Here is a 14,956-nt window from a genome sequence, read left to right on the forward strand (position 1 = left end):
CAAGAATTTAAATCTTGAAAAAATTTTCAAAACGCTTGATCTGGAATCGATGTCAATAAATTTTAAAATGTAATACAGCACCAAAATGTCAAGCTCTTACGGATCAAAACGATGTGCCTCAGGTTTTCGGTTTTGTTTGAGATACTTTGACAGACCAGCTACCTAAAATATCGCATAGAATTTGTAGAAGTAAGTGCGATCTGTTTTGCCGAAACAGTGTCTCGTATAGTATCTACCTGTCTTTCCATCGCGCAAAGGTGCATTGAAAGGTATTTATTGTGTCAAGTATTTGTGTTTTATGATTTATATGATTTATTGCTAGAAAATGAGGGAAAATGATTTGTGATATTTGTGCTCTTCTTTAACTCTCTGTGTGTTCAGACATGTTGTTTAGACATTATTATGTGTGCTTTCAGAATCCAAAGCATCGTATTTAGAATGCAGTATTCTTCCTAAAAATTACTAATTTAAGGTTTTCGATCGTTGTTCGTTTTCTGTGGCTTTACAAAAACTAAGAAAACATTCTTAATCCTAGATGGTCTTCTAATTCAAAATTAAAAGCAGTCAATGGACTGAAATGTGGGTCAGAGTCACAAGACGAAAATACGAAAAGGTTACATTGTAAACTGATAATATCTCGGAGATAAGTTAGTATGTAATAAAATTAGGCTGTTTCTTACCTCCCACTGCAATGGTGCAAAAGTTTGGCGGCCTGAGACATCACGCTCTGGCTGGGCGACACTTCAAACAGCAAGGTGTCGACGTATGCGAAAAGATGGCCAGAACTCGTACGTTCATACGAGGTAAATGGTGAGTTAATGATGTCACAGTGACACCAAATTTCACCACAATTGCCGGCCGGTGTGGCCGTGCGGTTCTAAGCGCTTCAGTTTGGAACCGCGTGACCGCTACGGTCGCAGGTTCGAATCCTGCCTCGGGCATGGATGTGTGTGATGTCCTTAGGTTAGTTAGGTTTAAGTAGTTCTAAGTTCTAGGGGTCTGATGACCTCAGTAGTTAAGTCCCATAGTGCTCAGAGCCATCTGAACCATTTATTTCACCACAATTCGGCCCAAAGTCACTGGGGGCGATTTACACGCCCTGCCCCTCATTTAACCACACATAACTCCTTTTCTTTATGACACTGCAATGGAGGTCATAACCGTGACACCCAGCGTTGAAATACCGCAGTGTTCTTGTGGATGGCTGAGGAAAATGTGCCGACAGTATCGACAGTAAAAGGCACTAGGATGTGGCAGAAAGGGCACCAATGAATCCATCCCTTCCTTTGGAGTATTCATATACACATACAATGACGTATCTCTTCCCTAGGGACATTGAGGGGCCTACAGCTTCCTTGAACTTCATCTGATGTCTTTGGAGTTTTGAGCCACCGCAGTTTTTGCTCTGGAACTCGTAGGCACTATTCAGTACCATTCGACGATATCTGAACGTGATCCGAAGCCTCAAATAGTGTTTCTTTATTTTAGTCCTGTTTCACGCCTTTCTGGGGTCTGAACACAAGGGGAAGGGAAGTTGTGCGAAACACACAGGGATAATAATCTGATGAATGTCCCCTCTGAGAGCAGCAGTTTGACAAGTACCATATGCTCATTTTCTTTCAGCGCTTTAGAAATGTACCTGTACTGAGACAGTCCTTTACAGGACCCTCAGGGCTGATGGGATGGTGAAGGGAATGCTAGTCTCAAAGTGTCTAGGAAGGTCAAGGGTGGTTTCCGAACAGGTACATTTTTAAAGTGCACACAAAAGACGCGTGAGTGGCATTGAGGATGTTACCTAAATGGATCCGTAACGTTATTGTATTTTAGCATGTTTCAGTGTCACTTCCACCTTACAACCCCCCACTCCCCTCGTCCTCCTCCCACACACATACTTCATAGTAGGACTGGAGAATATAAACACCATTTGCTGCTTTAGATAACATTCAGATTTCATCGAATGGTTTTGAACGATACAAAGTGGTTTCTACCCTGTGTAAAAGAACAAAATTTATTCAAAAATGATCAGATCACGTTCAGTGGAGTTGCAGCTCCCAGATGTCCGTGGAGAAGGATTGAATTGTCATCCGGGGTAGGGGGGGGGGGGGGGAAATCAGGTTAGTCAAAGGTATTCAAGATCGTCGCTCTGCTGTTGCACATCGCTCTCTAATTTGTGAAAAATTTGTAGACGATCTCAATCTACATGTCTTCTATGTGTCTACTAAGCCTTCATCATGTTCTAAGGCCATACACCAGGGTAGTTGAATAGCCTGTATTCCCAGTTGATATAAACTCTTGCTGTGTACTTGTAACCAAGTTTTCTCTGTAAGAATGAGGCTCGCAACATTTAGCGGGATCTCGGCAGTTCAATATAAGATGTCGAATCAAAACACCGTCATCTTCAGGCCCCCTGTAGCGCTGAAACTGCTCAAATAAAATAACAACTGGAAATTTAGACGGCTGAACGTGTTTGAGTGATGAAATAACTATGGAAATTTAGGCGGCTAAACGTGTTTGATGCGACATTTTTATCTTCAAACTGTGTCTCATATCGACAAATCCTTAAGTAGTCCAAAGAGATGGAAGTCTGAGGCCACTAAGTCTGGGGTATAGGACGCATGTGGCAGTGATAACCATCCCAATTTTAATGTGTCCCATGGTTTTGAGACATATGTGTGGCAGCACGTTGTCGTGTTGGAGCAAGACTTCTGTAGTAATCTTGTCAGGTCCAAAAAACGAAACGGTTTTTGAGTGAATTCAGATTATTCCATTATACCCTTGAATTAACGGCTTGCCTTTTTGGCAACACATCCAAGAGAATGACACCATCACGATCTCAAATGATTGCCATCACTACTTTTTCAGCATTGGTGCGATCCTCAATTCCTAATTTGTTTCTTTTTTATCTGTACAGGTGGTTCCGCTCCACTGTCTGCCCTTCTGTTTCCGGCTCGAAGTGGTGAACCGAGGTTTCTTTACCAGTAATCATCTGTGATAGAAAGACCTAGCCGATGGCTCCAAACTGCGCTAACCTTTCAGATGAAATGGCTTTTTTTTAACCTTTTGGTCTGTAGTGAAGATCCACGGAACCTGTCTTGAGCGCAAATTTCAATATCCAAGAGTGTCAGTCACTAATCACGAACTTCCAGTGCTCACCAAGAGCTGTAGTGCCAATTGTCGACTTGCGATACGCCTATGTGCATGAATAATGTTATCCACGTGATTTTTCATGTCATAAGTAATGGCTGTGATAGGGAATACGAACGTGATCGATCACGGAGCTCAGATTCCACACTTCCTAATGCTTGTGCTCCAGTTATGTAACGCCCAACAGTGCTTCTTTCAAAAGTATCACTATCACACATTACACGCAGACATTTATGGATGTTCAACATGGTTTCTTTATGTGCAACCAAGAATTCACTGACATCATGTAGTCCTGCGATGGCTCTCTATGGTTTTTCCACCTGTCAGAATTGTTGGAGACATAACATACTTTCAGGAGAAACAAATTTTAGGTATCTATAAGTACATTTTCCTATAGATATTAAGGACTGCTAAAATATCTACTGAAGCCCTTACTTATTGAAAGACCAAGAATTTAAAACTTCGTCTCTCAGTCCTCTTTTCGGTCAGCATCCTCGTCATAGCATTATTGGACTGTGCCACACCCTTGGAAAATGGTATAAGTTTTTCGACTCTGTCACCGCTTCTGGCAGCTTGCTGTATGATCTAGTATAGCGGAAGAAATGCATACACCTCAAACTGACGGTAACTTGTATACGATGGGGAGTTCTCGTTGTCACGATGATGGAAGCTTATTCCTTTGAAAGCTTCAGTTCTAACGAGATGAGATGTTAAGGTGATTAGCAAGGTAAGTGTGCAATAAAAGTTTCATGAGTGTCTTGAGCCATGAAATCGGAGTGGTAGCGCGGTTTTTCGGGAAGGCTGCACTGTATTCCGAACACCTTCGCCTTTCCAAAACTTCGCGTTCACACCCCGATGTTCTGCGGCGAGAAAACCCCGTGAACATTTTATTCCATAGACATGACACGAACACTTCCATAGACACACTTTATATGTGGTTGAGCTGAGATGTTGTGATAAGTGAAGGAAGTTTTAATGAGGATCAGTGATCTGAACTAGTGATGACCGTTTATTCGTTAAGGTAATGACGTTTCTCGAGTGATGTCTGCCTACATTCGGACGTCCCGTGAAATGCACCCACTCCTTCCGTTCTGGCGGTAAGTTAAACACGTGGGGTGTTACTGGTGTGGCACCGAAGCTAAGCCACTCACCCCCCCCCCCCCCCCCCCCCCCGGGCAGCCGTACCATATTACGTCGACCACCTCGGAGCCTCCCCAGGATATTACACTCCGTGTGCGGAATCGCTACCGCTAACAGATTGCAGCGCCACCGCTACATCATGGCGGCTTCCCCTCGTTCGCCTCCCCTCACTGTTCCGCTCTGCTGACACGGCAGGCTCGGAACATCGTCCAGGTAATCCCGCGCCTGTTACGTACGCCCGTTACCTTCACCTCAACGATCCACGCCTTTACGTGCCAAAATACTCGTAGCACAAGGAGGATATCTCAAGTAATATTGTTATCTCACGTGACGTGGCAAAAGAACAGTTCTAGCGTTTGGCTGGCGGCCGCGGCAGCTGACGCAGCCTGGTGCTCCATGGGAAACTATCGCGAACGGTTCGGTAGTTACGTCTGTGGCCTGCACCGACTGTTGGGCCGCATGAGGAATGCGGTTATTAGTCGACCACAACACCTGGAAGTGAGGACGCTTGGATCATGAGCTTTTATCGTTATTTTTCACGTAGACACTTCGAATGTACAGAACCGTCCAATCATTCACAGTGCCTTGCACTTTTCTTAGTCAACACTATACTTGTTTACTGAAATGTCACCATGTCCTTCCGATAAAGATCACTGGAGGCCAAGTGCAATAATATTGTGATCAGATAGCACCCTGTCCGATTAGTAGTGAAGGCTTACCTGCAGCGCACCGCATACTGCTGCAGGTGAATCATTCGCTGACAATACCTGCTACAAAACTGCCATTTATATGCTGCTGTAAATGACTAAAACCTAGTGGAAATGGCGTCAAAGTATCCCTTTATTTTTATCCACTGCTGTGAATAAACATCAAAACATGAAAGACAGTGTGTGAAAGGACCATGGACTATTGTCCAGAGGTGAAGTAAGAATAATATTAATGCTGAGTTCTCTATACATGTGTGATACGCACACGAAAACAAAACGAAACACTCGTGGAAATTCTTCGAATGCAACGGCAATTGGTAAATGAGGCGTACGTGTACAAACAAGTAACTATTTACAGTTTCAGGAAAACTGGAGAGAAGATGCCGGTTAAGGTAGTGGGCCCTCCCCAAAATTCTCAATTGGAGAGAGGTTCGGCGTCCTTTCTGGCCTACGTAAGGTTTCTCAACCACGAAGACAAAAAGTACACTACTGGATACTAAAATTGTTACACCACGAAGATGACGTGCTACAGACGCGAAATTTAGCCGACAGGAAGAAGATGCTGTGATGTGCAAATGATTAGCTTTTCAGAGCATTCACACAAGGTTGGCGCCGGTGGCGACACCTACAACGTGCTGACATGAGGAAAGTTTCCAACCGATTTCTCATACACAACAGCAGTTGACCAGCGTTGCCTAGTGAAACGTTGTTGTGATGTCTCGTGTAAGGAGGAGAATGCGTACCATCAAGTTTCCGACTTCGATATAGGTCGGATTAAAGCCTATCGCGATTGCGGTTTATCGTATCGCGACATTGCTGCTCGCGTTGGTCGAGATCCAACGATTCTTAGCAGAATATAGGATCGCCGTGCTGGATTCCAATGGCCTCGTATCACTAGCAGTCGAGATGACAGGCATCTCATCCGCATGGCTGCAACGGATCGTGGAGCCACGACGCGATCTCTGAGTCAACAGATGAGTACGTTTCCAAGACAACAACCATCTGCACGAACAGTTCGACGACGTTTGCAGCAGCATGGACTATCAGCCCGGAGACCATGGGTGCGGTTACCATTGACGCTGCATCACAGGCAGGAGCGCCTGCGATGGAGTACTCAACAACGAACTTGGGTGCACGAATGACAAAACGTCATTTTTTCGGATGAATCCAGGTTCTGTTTACAGCATCATGATGGTCGCATCCGTGTTTGGCGACATCGCAGTGAACGTACATTGGAAGCGTGTATTCCTCATCGCCGTACTGGCGTATCACCCGACTTGATGGTATGGGGTGCCATTGGATACACGTCTCGGTCACCTCTTGTTCGCATTGACGGCACTTTGAACAGTGGACGTTACATGTCAGATGTGTTACAACCCGTGGCTCTACCCTTCATTCGATCCCTGCGTAGCCCCACATTTCAGCAGGATAATGCACGACCGCATGTTGCAGGTCCTGTACGTGCCTTTCTGGATACAGAAAATGTTCGACTGCTGCCCTGGCCAGCACATTCTCCAGATCTCTCACCAACTGAAAACGTCTGGTAAATGGTGGCCGAGCAACTGTCTCGTCACAATACGCCAGTCACTACTCTTGATGAGCTGTTGTATCGTGTTGAAACTACATGGGCAGCTGTACCTGTACACACCACCCAGGCTCTGTCTGACTCAATGCCCAGGCGTATTAAGGCCGTTATTACGGCCAGAGGTGGTTGTTCTGGGTACTGATTTCTCAGGATGTATGCACCCAAACTGCGTGAAAATGTAATCACATGTCAGTTCTAGTATAATATATTTGCCCAATGAATACACGTTTATCATCTCCTTTTCATGGTGCTGTAGCAATTTTAATGGCTATTAGTGTAGAAACTTTCACAGTGTGCGGACAGACATTATCTTTCTGAAATGTAATCCCAGGATGGCTTGCCATGAAGAGCAACAGAACGAGGCGTAGAATATCACCGATGTACCCGGATGACAACCAAAGGGGTACTCATATAAAAAGAAATGCCACCCCAGACCATCACTACTGGCTGTCAGTCCATAAGGGACTTACGGTGGGCAACAGACACGTCTTCGGCCTAGAATCTCATCGGGTGGAATAGAATTGTCTTCAGTTATGATTCTCGCTTCGACATGAGTCCCGATGATGAACGAGGATGTGTCTGGAGACGCCACTGACAGTGATGGGGCAGCAGCCTGACAGGGACCCCTTCAGTTGTTATCCGCGTCATCATTACAGAACAGCCGCAAATCGACGCTATTGTATGTCCTGTTCTTTTGTTATTCATGGCAAGCCAACCTGGGCTTAAATTTCAGTAAGCTAATGCCCACTCTGGCCAAACACTACCTTGGCCAGAAAGATCGCCGGACCTCTCCCCAATTGAGAACGTTTGCAGCATTATGGGCAAGGCACTCCAACCACCTAAAGCGCCAATTGGATGTAATTTTCACGATATCCATCAGAAACACGTCTACCCACTATCAATTCCAAGAGGAAAAACTGATTGCATGGGGACCAATAACTTGCTCAATTTGTGAACCACTTTCTCAAAAAAAATGGTTCAAATGGCTCTGAGCACTATGGGACTCAACATCTTAGGTCATAAGTCCCCTAGAACTTAGAACTACTTAAACCTAACTAACCTAAGGACATCACACAACACCCATGCCCGAGGCAGGATTCGAACCTGCGACCGTAGCAGTCCCGCGGTTCCGGACTGCAGCGCCAGAACCGCTAGACCACCGCGGCCGGCGAACCACTTTCTCTTCAATAAATCATCCATCATTTTTGAAATTTTATTCATGTACATGTGCATCACATGAACCTATTTTAGTCACGTGGTGCGTCATTGTTCTTTGTCTTAAAGTGTATTAGCAATGTTCAAACTTTATACGGCCAGAAATTCCCTAATGAGTACCTGTAACCTGAATATTTTGCCAGTTACTGCTCCTGCAAGAAGGCTTTTCGTATAATTTATGCATTTATCTCGCATAGGGAAACCTAAACTAGCAAACCGCGGCCCAGAGCTAGTGGTATAAGATTTTTTATGGTGGTGGAACGGTCAGCTCTGTGTCACAATATATCTTGTTGCAGCTCTCCAGGAAAGCGTCCCTAATTAAACCACACATACAACGGGTTACAATGATTCACTGTTGTATCAGGCTTTACAGAAATCAGTGTATAAAAATTTGAAGTAACTCATGTAATAACGAAAATGCATTTTCGGAGATAGTATTAACACGGCAGAGACGGTAATTAAAATTGCCATCTTTTTGCCGACACATGCAGCTGGCCTAGAATACGGTTTCGTCATGTTTGCACTCTTTCAAAATGCCTCATCGCCAATAAGGACGTGTGGCGAATCCATGTCAGGATTTGGACAGTTCGCAAGAAGGTGGAAACATAGTGCCACATCTGAAATGCTGTCCTATATTACTCTTGTCAAAAATTTCCCCATCACTTTCCTTTCCATAGGAGTCATCAATGATCGTGAAATTCTAGTTAGCATCGACGATAGCAAATACACAATGGATAACAAATGTTTTTAGTTACAGAAGGGAGAGGCGTTATGGGCCCGTGAAGAAATTCGCACATACTTTCCACTGATAGCTCCAATACAATTTCTGAAAATCCTTTTACCTTAAAATTGGTCCGATTTCGTCTTCAGATCATCAGATGAGTGCGGCCGCAGAAACACAGGCATTAAATTCTTTCGAAGCACTAACAGCGCTCTTGCCGCTACTCTGACCATGAAATTTCGTGATATTCTCAGTGAAAATATTTACGATCTAAATGACACTACTGTCGCCATGAAGCGAGGAAGAAGACAAAAATAAATTAAAATGCACATAATGATACTTAGATGCACTTGGGGATTAACTGCATTGTCTGCGTAATAATTAGATCTACATCAATTCAATCTTAAAAGTGACCACAGGCTGATACATCAATTTATTGGAAGACTGGGCCATAGATAGTGCAAGGTTACTGTTCGCCATAGCCTCTACCCATAACTTCCACTCATAATTATGAAATTTTAACTAACTACATTATGAATTACATTAAGCACATCAAACTTTCAGCATTATGATAATAAGGATGATGATGATGATGTTAATGATGACTTTAAAACCATTTAAGTGGAGTTTCCTTAGACAGAGAGTTGTTGATCTCGTTTCATCACAAACTGAAAGGCAGAAACGGAATGATAAAACTTCTGTCCAGTACTACACTGGAGATTCCTTGATGTTCCAGAATGTGTTCTAAAAACCGATACCTTCTTGTAGTCAGGATGTACCACATTTCATCTCCAACTTTCTTCTGTAACAGCACATTTCAAAAGCTTCTAATCTCTTCTTGTCTAAGTTATTTATCACCAATATTTAACTTCTACATCTGACTACACCCCATGTAAAAACTTTCAGATATTTCCAGAATGAGATTTTCACTCTGCAGCGGAGTGTGCGCTGATATGAAACTTCCTGGCAGATTAAAACTGTGTGCCCGACCGAGACTCGAACTCGGGGCCTTTGCCTTTCGCGGGCAAGTGCTCTACCAACTGAGCTACCGAAGCACGACTCACGCCCGGTACTCACAGCCTTACTTCTGCCAGTACCTTGTCTCCTACCTTCCAAACTTTACAGAAGCTCTCCTGCGAACCTTGCAGAACTAGCACTCCTGAAAGAAAGGATATTGCGGAGACATGGCTTAGCCACAGCCTGGTGGATGTTTCCAGAATGAGATTTTCACTCTGCAGCGGAGTGTGCGCTGATATGAAACTTCCTGGCAGATTAAAACTGTGTGCCCGACCGAGACTCGAACTCGGGACCTTTGCCTTTCGCGGGCAAGTGCTCTACCAACTGAGCTACCGAAGCACGACTCACGCCCGGTACTCACAGCCTTACTTCTGCCAGTACCTCGTCTCCTACCTTCCAAACTTTACAGAAGCTCTCCTGCGAACCTTGCAGAACTAGCACTCCTGAAAGAAAGGATATTGCGGAGACATGGCTAAGCCACAGCCTGGGGGATGTTTCCAGAATGAGATTTTCACTCTGCAGCGGAGTGTGCGCTGATATGAAACTTCCTGGCAGATTAAAACTGTGTGCCCGACTGAGACTCGAACTCGGGACCTTTGCCTCTCGCGGGCAAGTGCTCTACCAACTGAGCTACCGAAGCACGACTCACGCCCGGTACTCACAGCTTTACTTCTGCCAGTACCTCGTCTCCTACCTTCCAAACTGCAAGGTTCGCAGGAGAGCTTCTGTAAAGTTTGGAAGGTAGGAGACGAGGTACTGGCAGAAGTAAGGCTGTGAGTACCGGGCGTGAGTCGTGCTTCGGTAGCTCAGTTGGTAGAGCATTTGCCCGCAAAAGGCAAAGGTCCCGAGTTCGAGTCTCGGTCGGGCACACAGTTTTAATCTGCCAGGAAGTTTCATATCAGCGCACACTCCGCTGCAGAGTGAAAATCTCATTCTGGAAACATCCCCCAGGCTGTGGCTAAGCCATGTCTCCGCAATATCCTTTCTTTCAGGAGTGCTAGTTCTGCAAGGTTCGCAGGAGAGCTTCTGTAAAGTTTGGAAGGTAGGAGACGAGGTACTGGCAGAAGTAAGGCTGTGAGTACCGGGCGTGAGTCGTGCTTCGGTAGCTCAGTTGGTAGAGCACTTGCCCGCGAAAGGCAAAGGTCCTGAGTTCGAGTCTCGGTTGGGCACACAGTTTTAATCTGCCAGGAAGTTTCATATCAGCGCACACTCCGCTGCAGAGTGAAAATCTCATTCTGGAAACATCCCCCAGGCTGTGGCTAAGCCATGTCTCCGCAATATCCTCTCTTTCAGGAGTGCTAGTTCTGCAAGGTTCGCAGGAGAGCTTCTGTAAAGTTTGGAAGGTAGGAGACGAGGTACTGGCAGAAGTAAGGCTGTGAGTACCGGGCGTGAGTCGTGCTTCGGTAGCTCAGTTGGTAGAGCATTTGCCCGCAAAAGGCAAAGGTCCCGAGTTCGAGTCTCGGTCGGGCACACAGTTTTAATCTGCCAGGAAGTTTCATATCAGCGCACACTCCGCTGCAGAGTGAAAATCTCATTCTGGAAACATCCCCCAGGCTGTGGCTAAGCCATGTCTCCGCAATATCCTTTCTTTCAGGAGTGCTAGTTCTGCAAGGTTCGCAGGAGAGCTTCTGTAAAGTTTGGAAGGTAGGAGACGAGGTACTGGCAGAAGTAAGGCTGTGAGTACCGGGCGTGAGTCGTGCTTCGGTAGCTCAGTTGGTAGAGCACTTGCCCGCGAAAGGCAAAGGTCCTGAGTTCGAGTCTCGGTTGGGCACACAGTTTTAATCTGCCAGGAAGTTTCATATCAGCGCACACTCCGCTGCAGAGTGAAAATCTCATTCTGGAAACATCCCCCAGGCTGTGGCTAAGCCATGTCTCCGCAATATCCTTTCTTTCAGGAGTGCTAGTTCTGCAAGGTTCGCAGGAGAGCTTCTGTAAAGTTTGGAAGGTAGGAGACGAGGTACTGACAGAAGTAAGGCTGTGAGTACCGGGCGTGAGTCGTGCTTCGGTAGCTCAGTTGGTAGAGCACTTGCCCGCGAAAGGCAAAGGTCCCGAGTTCGAGTCTCGGTCGGGCACACAGTTTTAATCTGCCAGGAAGTTTCATTTCAGATATTTCTCTTCTTCAGAAACGCTCTTCTTACCGCTGCAACGTTAACTAATTTTTCTTCTTCAGAAATGATTTTCTTGCCACCGGCAGTCTACATTTTATTTCCTCTTCGGCCGACATTATTTATTTCGCTGCTCAAATAGCATTCGTCTACTGCTTGAAGTGTCTCGTTTCCTAGCCTAATTCTCTATGCATCGCCTGATTTAATTCCACTACATTCGACTATCCTTGTTTTGCTTTTGTTGATATCCATCTTATATCCTCTTTTCAAGACACCGCTCTTTCCGTTAAATTGCTTCTCCAAGTCCTTTGCTGTCTCTGACAGAAGCAGAATGTCATCGGCAAACCTCAAAGTTTCTCTATCTTCTCCCGGACTTCAATTCCTAGGTAAATTTTTTCTCTGATTCCCCTTACTGTTTGCTCAGTTTAGAGGTTGAATAACATTAGACATGGGCTACAACCTTGTCTCAACCACTGCTTCCCTTCCCTGCTCCTTGACTCTCACAATTGTTGTCTGGTATCTGTACAATTTGTAATCAGTCTTCGGTTCCTGTATTTTACCCCTGCTACCTTCAGAATTTCAAATAGAGTGCTAGTGAACGTTATTAAACCGTCTCTCAAAGTTACAGGTGCTATAAGCGTATCTTTGCCTTTCCTTAACGAATCTTTCCTGAGAAGTCGTAGGGTCAGGACTGCCTTGCGTATTCCTACATTTTTCCGGAATCCAAACTGATCCACCCCGAGATTGTCCTCTACCAGTTTCTTTCTCCTTTCGTAAGGAATTCGTGTTACTGATTTGCAACCATGACTTCAAATTATGCGTCGCAATGGGAGACAATTACGGGGTTCCAAAAAAGTTATCCTTTAATGCTTGTGCGCAATGTTTAAAAGAAAAGTGGAGACCGGTCTTCATTTCGAACACGTGTAACACATACTACCTACTACATCCAGAAAAATACATACTTACGCAAAATCTATGGCACACCAGAAGATAAGGGTATACACTTCTAAACGCGACATCAGTAACACAAAGGTGACTGAAACTTATCATTCTTTTGCATTTTATATCATAGACAGAAAGAAATTTCTATGTATGAACATTTGGAGCACCGCAATGTATGTTACCGAAACATGTGTTGTGAGAAAGCCAAGCCGGCCAGTGTGGCCGAGGGGATCTAGGCGCTTCAGTGTCGAACCGTGCGACCGCTACGGTCGCAGGTTCGAATCCTGCCTCAGGCATGGATGTGTGTGATGTCCTTAGGTTAGTTAGGTTTAAGTAGTTCTAAGTTCTAGGTGACTGATGACCTCAGATGTTAAGTCTCGTAGTGCTCAGAGCCATTTGAACCATTTTTTTGAGAAAGCCAAAGAAGAAGAGAATCGAAGCATTTGATATGTGGTGTTACAGAAGAATATTGAAAATTAAGTGGACTTATAAGGTAAGGAATAACAAGATTCTCCAGAGAATCGGCGAGGAAAGGAATATACGGCATACACTAAACAGAAGAATGGAAAGGATTGTAGGACATCTGTTAAGACATCACGGAATAACTTCCTAGGAAATGGGAGGGTGCTGCATAAGGTAAAAGCTGCGTAGGGAAACAGAGACTGGAATACACCAAGCAAATTATTCAGGAAATTGGTTGCAATTGCTACTCTGAGATGAAGAGGTTAGCACAGCAGAGGAAAGAGGAATTCGTGGCGGACCACATCAAACTAGTGAGAAGATTGATGACGCAAAAAGGAATCATAGACAGACGCAGCTTCTAATATGCAATCGAAGAAGAAGAAGAATAAATTATCATGTTGAGAACCAGTTATCCTTCTCAAATTGCAGCATTTATCCCACTGACTGTTTTATCTTATTAATTACCAGTTTACATTAGAACTGGCAGATAAATTCAGAGTACTGCAGACATAACTGACTACTACTAGCGTTAGTTTAAGTTTTAATGTGGCTCGACACATTAGGCGGCTAAATAGTTTAACATATTGCTATTGAAATGTAACTTTCTACTTAAAACATGTTTTATCGCAGGAACTAGGCGGCCGAAACCTCTCGTTTGTAAATTTAGAGAGGTCTTAATTATTAGTGAATACTTTAGGCGAGTACTCTTTGTTGTGTCCATTGTTCCTTAAATACGAGGGTTGGAACTTTAATATTGGCAATACTCCATTTACAGCTCGTGCAAAATAGATGCGTGTTTCAAAGTTTTACTGACCTTCAAAGTAGTTACCAGCATTGTGTATAATCCGTTGCCAGCAATGTGGAAGTCGTAGGATGCTCTAAGTTGTGCCAGTTCTGTGGACAGTTCGAGAGGCGCCGTCTATTGCCCGACAAATTTGTAGTAGTTCTGAAGCGAATGCCGTGAAGTGTTTCATTCAGTTTAGAATTCGAGCTGAACACATGAGGGCTTAAGCCAGGTGAGTGCAGTAGGTGTATAGCACTTAGCAGCCCCACCAGTCAATTAAATCAGTAACAGCATGCACTGTACGTGCTTGAGCATTATCCTGCAAAATGATGGTTAGGCCCTGCTGAGGGTATCATCACTTCTGTCTCTATGCTGCTCATTTTTGGAACACAACCTACGACCAGCTTAGAGACATAAGCGATGACACTTTCTGAAGGACCTGACCATCATTTTGCAGGACAATGCTTAAGCACGTACAGTGCGAGTCATTACTAATTTGTTTGACTGATGGGGCTGCTAAGTGCTATGCCACCTACTGCACTCACCTGACTTCAGCCCTCGTGAGTTCAACTCGAATTCTAAACTGAAGGAAACACTTCACGGCATTCGCTTCAGAACTGCTGCAAATTTGTCGGGCAATAGACTGTCAGCACAACTGGCACTGCTAAGAGTATCCTACGACTTCCACATCGCTGGCAACGGGTTATACACAAAGCAGGTAACTACTTTGAAGGCCAGTAAAACTTTGAAACACGTGTGTATTTTGTACGAGCTGTAAATAAAGTGTTGCCGCTATTAAAGTTCCAACCCTCGTACGTCTGAGAGAAGTGCACATTCACACTTTCGTCCTTTGTTTCTCGGAGAATTCCAACGATTACAATTTCTCTGGACACAAATTATACAAATGACAAACTGATCGGATGTAACTAAACTAACCACGCTCTACTAAAGTGGTAATAATAATAATAATAATAATAAATGCTGCATGAGATATTGCAATAGCTTATGGTAATCACCAACATAAAATGTTTATAAACACTATTTTTAGATTACACGTTTTTACAACGTTGTATACAATTTCAACAGAAAAAGGTAAATAATTTTTACTCATGCAGTCTTCTGTAATCAGACTTA

At 44.3% G+C, this 14,956-nt stretch overlaps 2 non-coding genes across 2 annotated transcripts; both read left to right on the forward strand.

Annotated features, from left to right (window-relative positions):
* The first annotated feature begins 10,323 nt into the window (after positions 1 to 10,323).
* Trnal-caa (transfer RNA leucine (anticodon CAA)) lies at positions 10,324 to 10,398 on the forward strand. Its single transcript has one exon. It is a non-coding gene; the product is annotated as a tRNA-Leu (tRNA).
* A 527-nt stretch (positions 10,399 to 10,925) lies between these two features.
* Trnal-caa (transfer RNA leucine (anticodon CAA)) lies at positions 10,926 to 11,000 on the forward strand. The gene has a single exon. It is a non-coding gene; the product is annotated as a tRNA-Leu (tRNA).
* The last annotated feature ends 3,956 nt before the right edge of the window (positions 11,001 to 14,956 follow it).

Source organism: Schistocerca serialis, chromosome 7, assembly GCF_023864345.2.
Source record: "Schistocerca serialis cubense isolate TAMUIC-IGC-003099 chromosome 7, iqSchSeri2.2, whole genome shotgun sequence".
Taxonomy (NCBI): Eukaryota; Metazoa; Arthropoda; class Insecta; order Orthoptera; family Acrididae; genus Schistocerca; species Schistocerca serialis.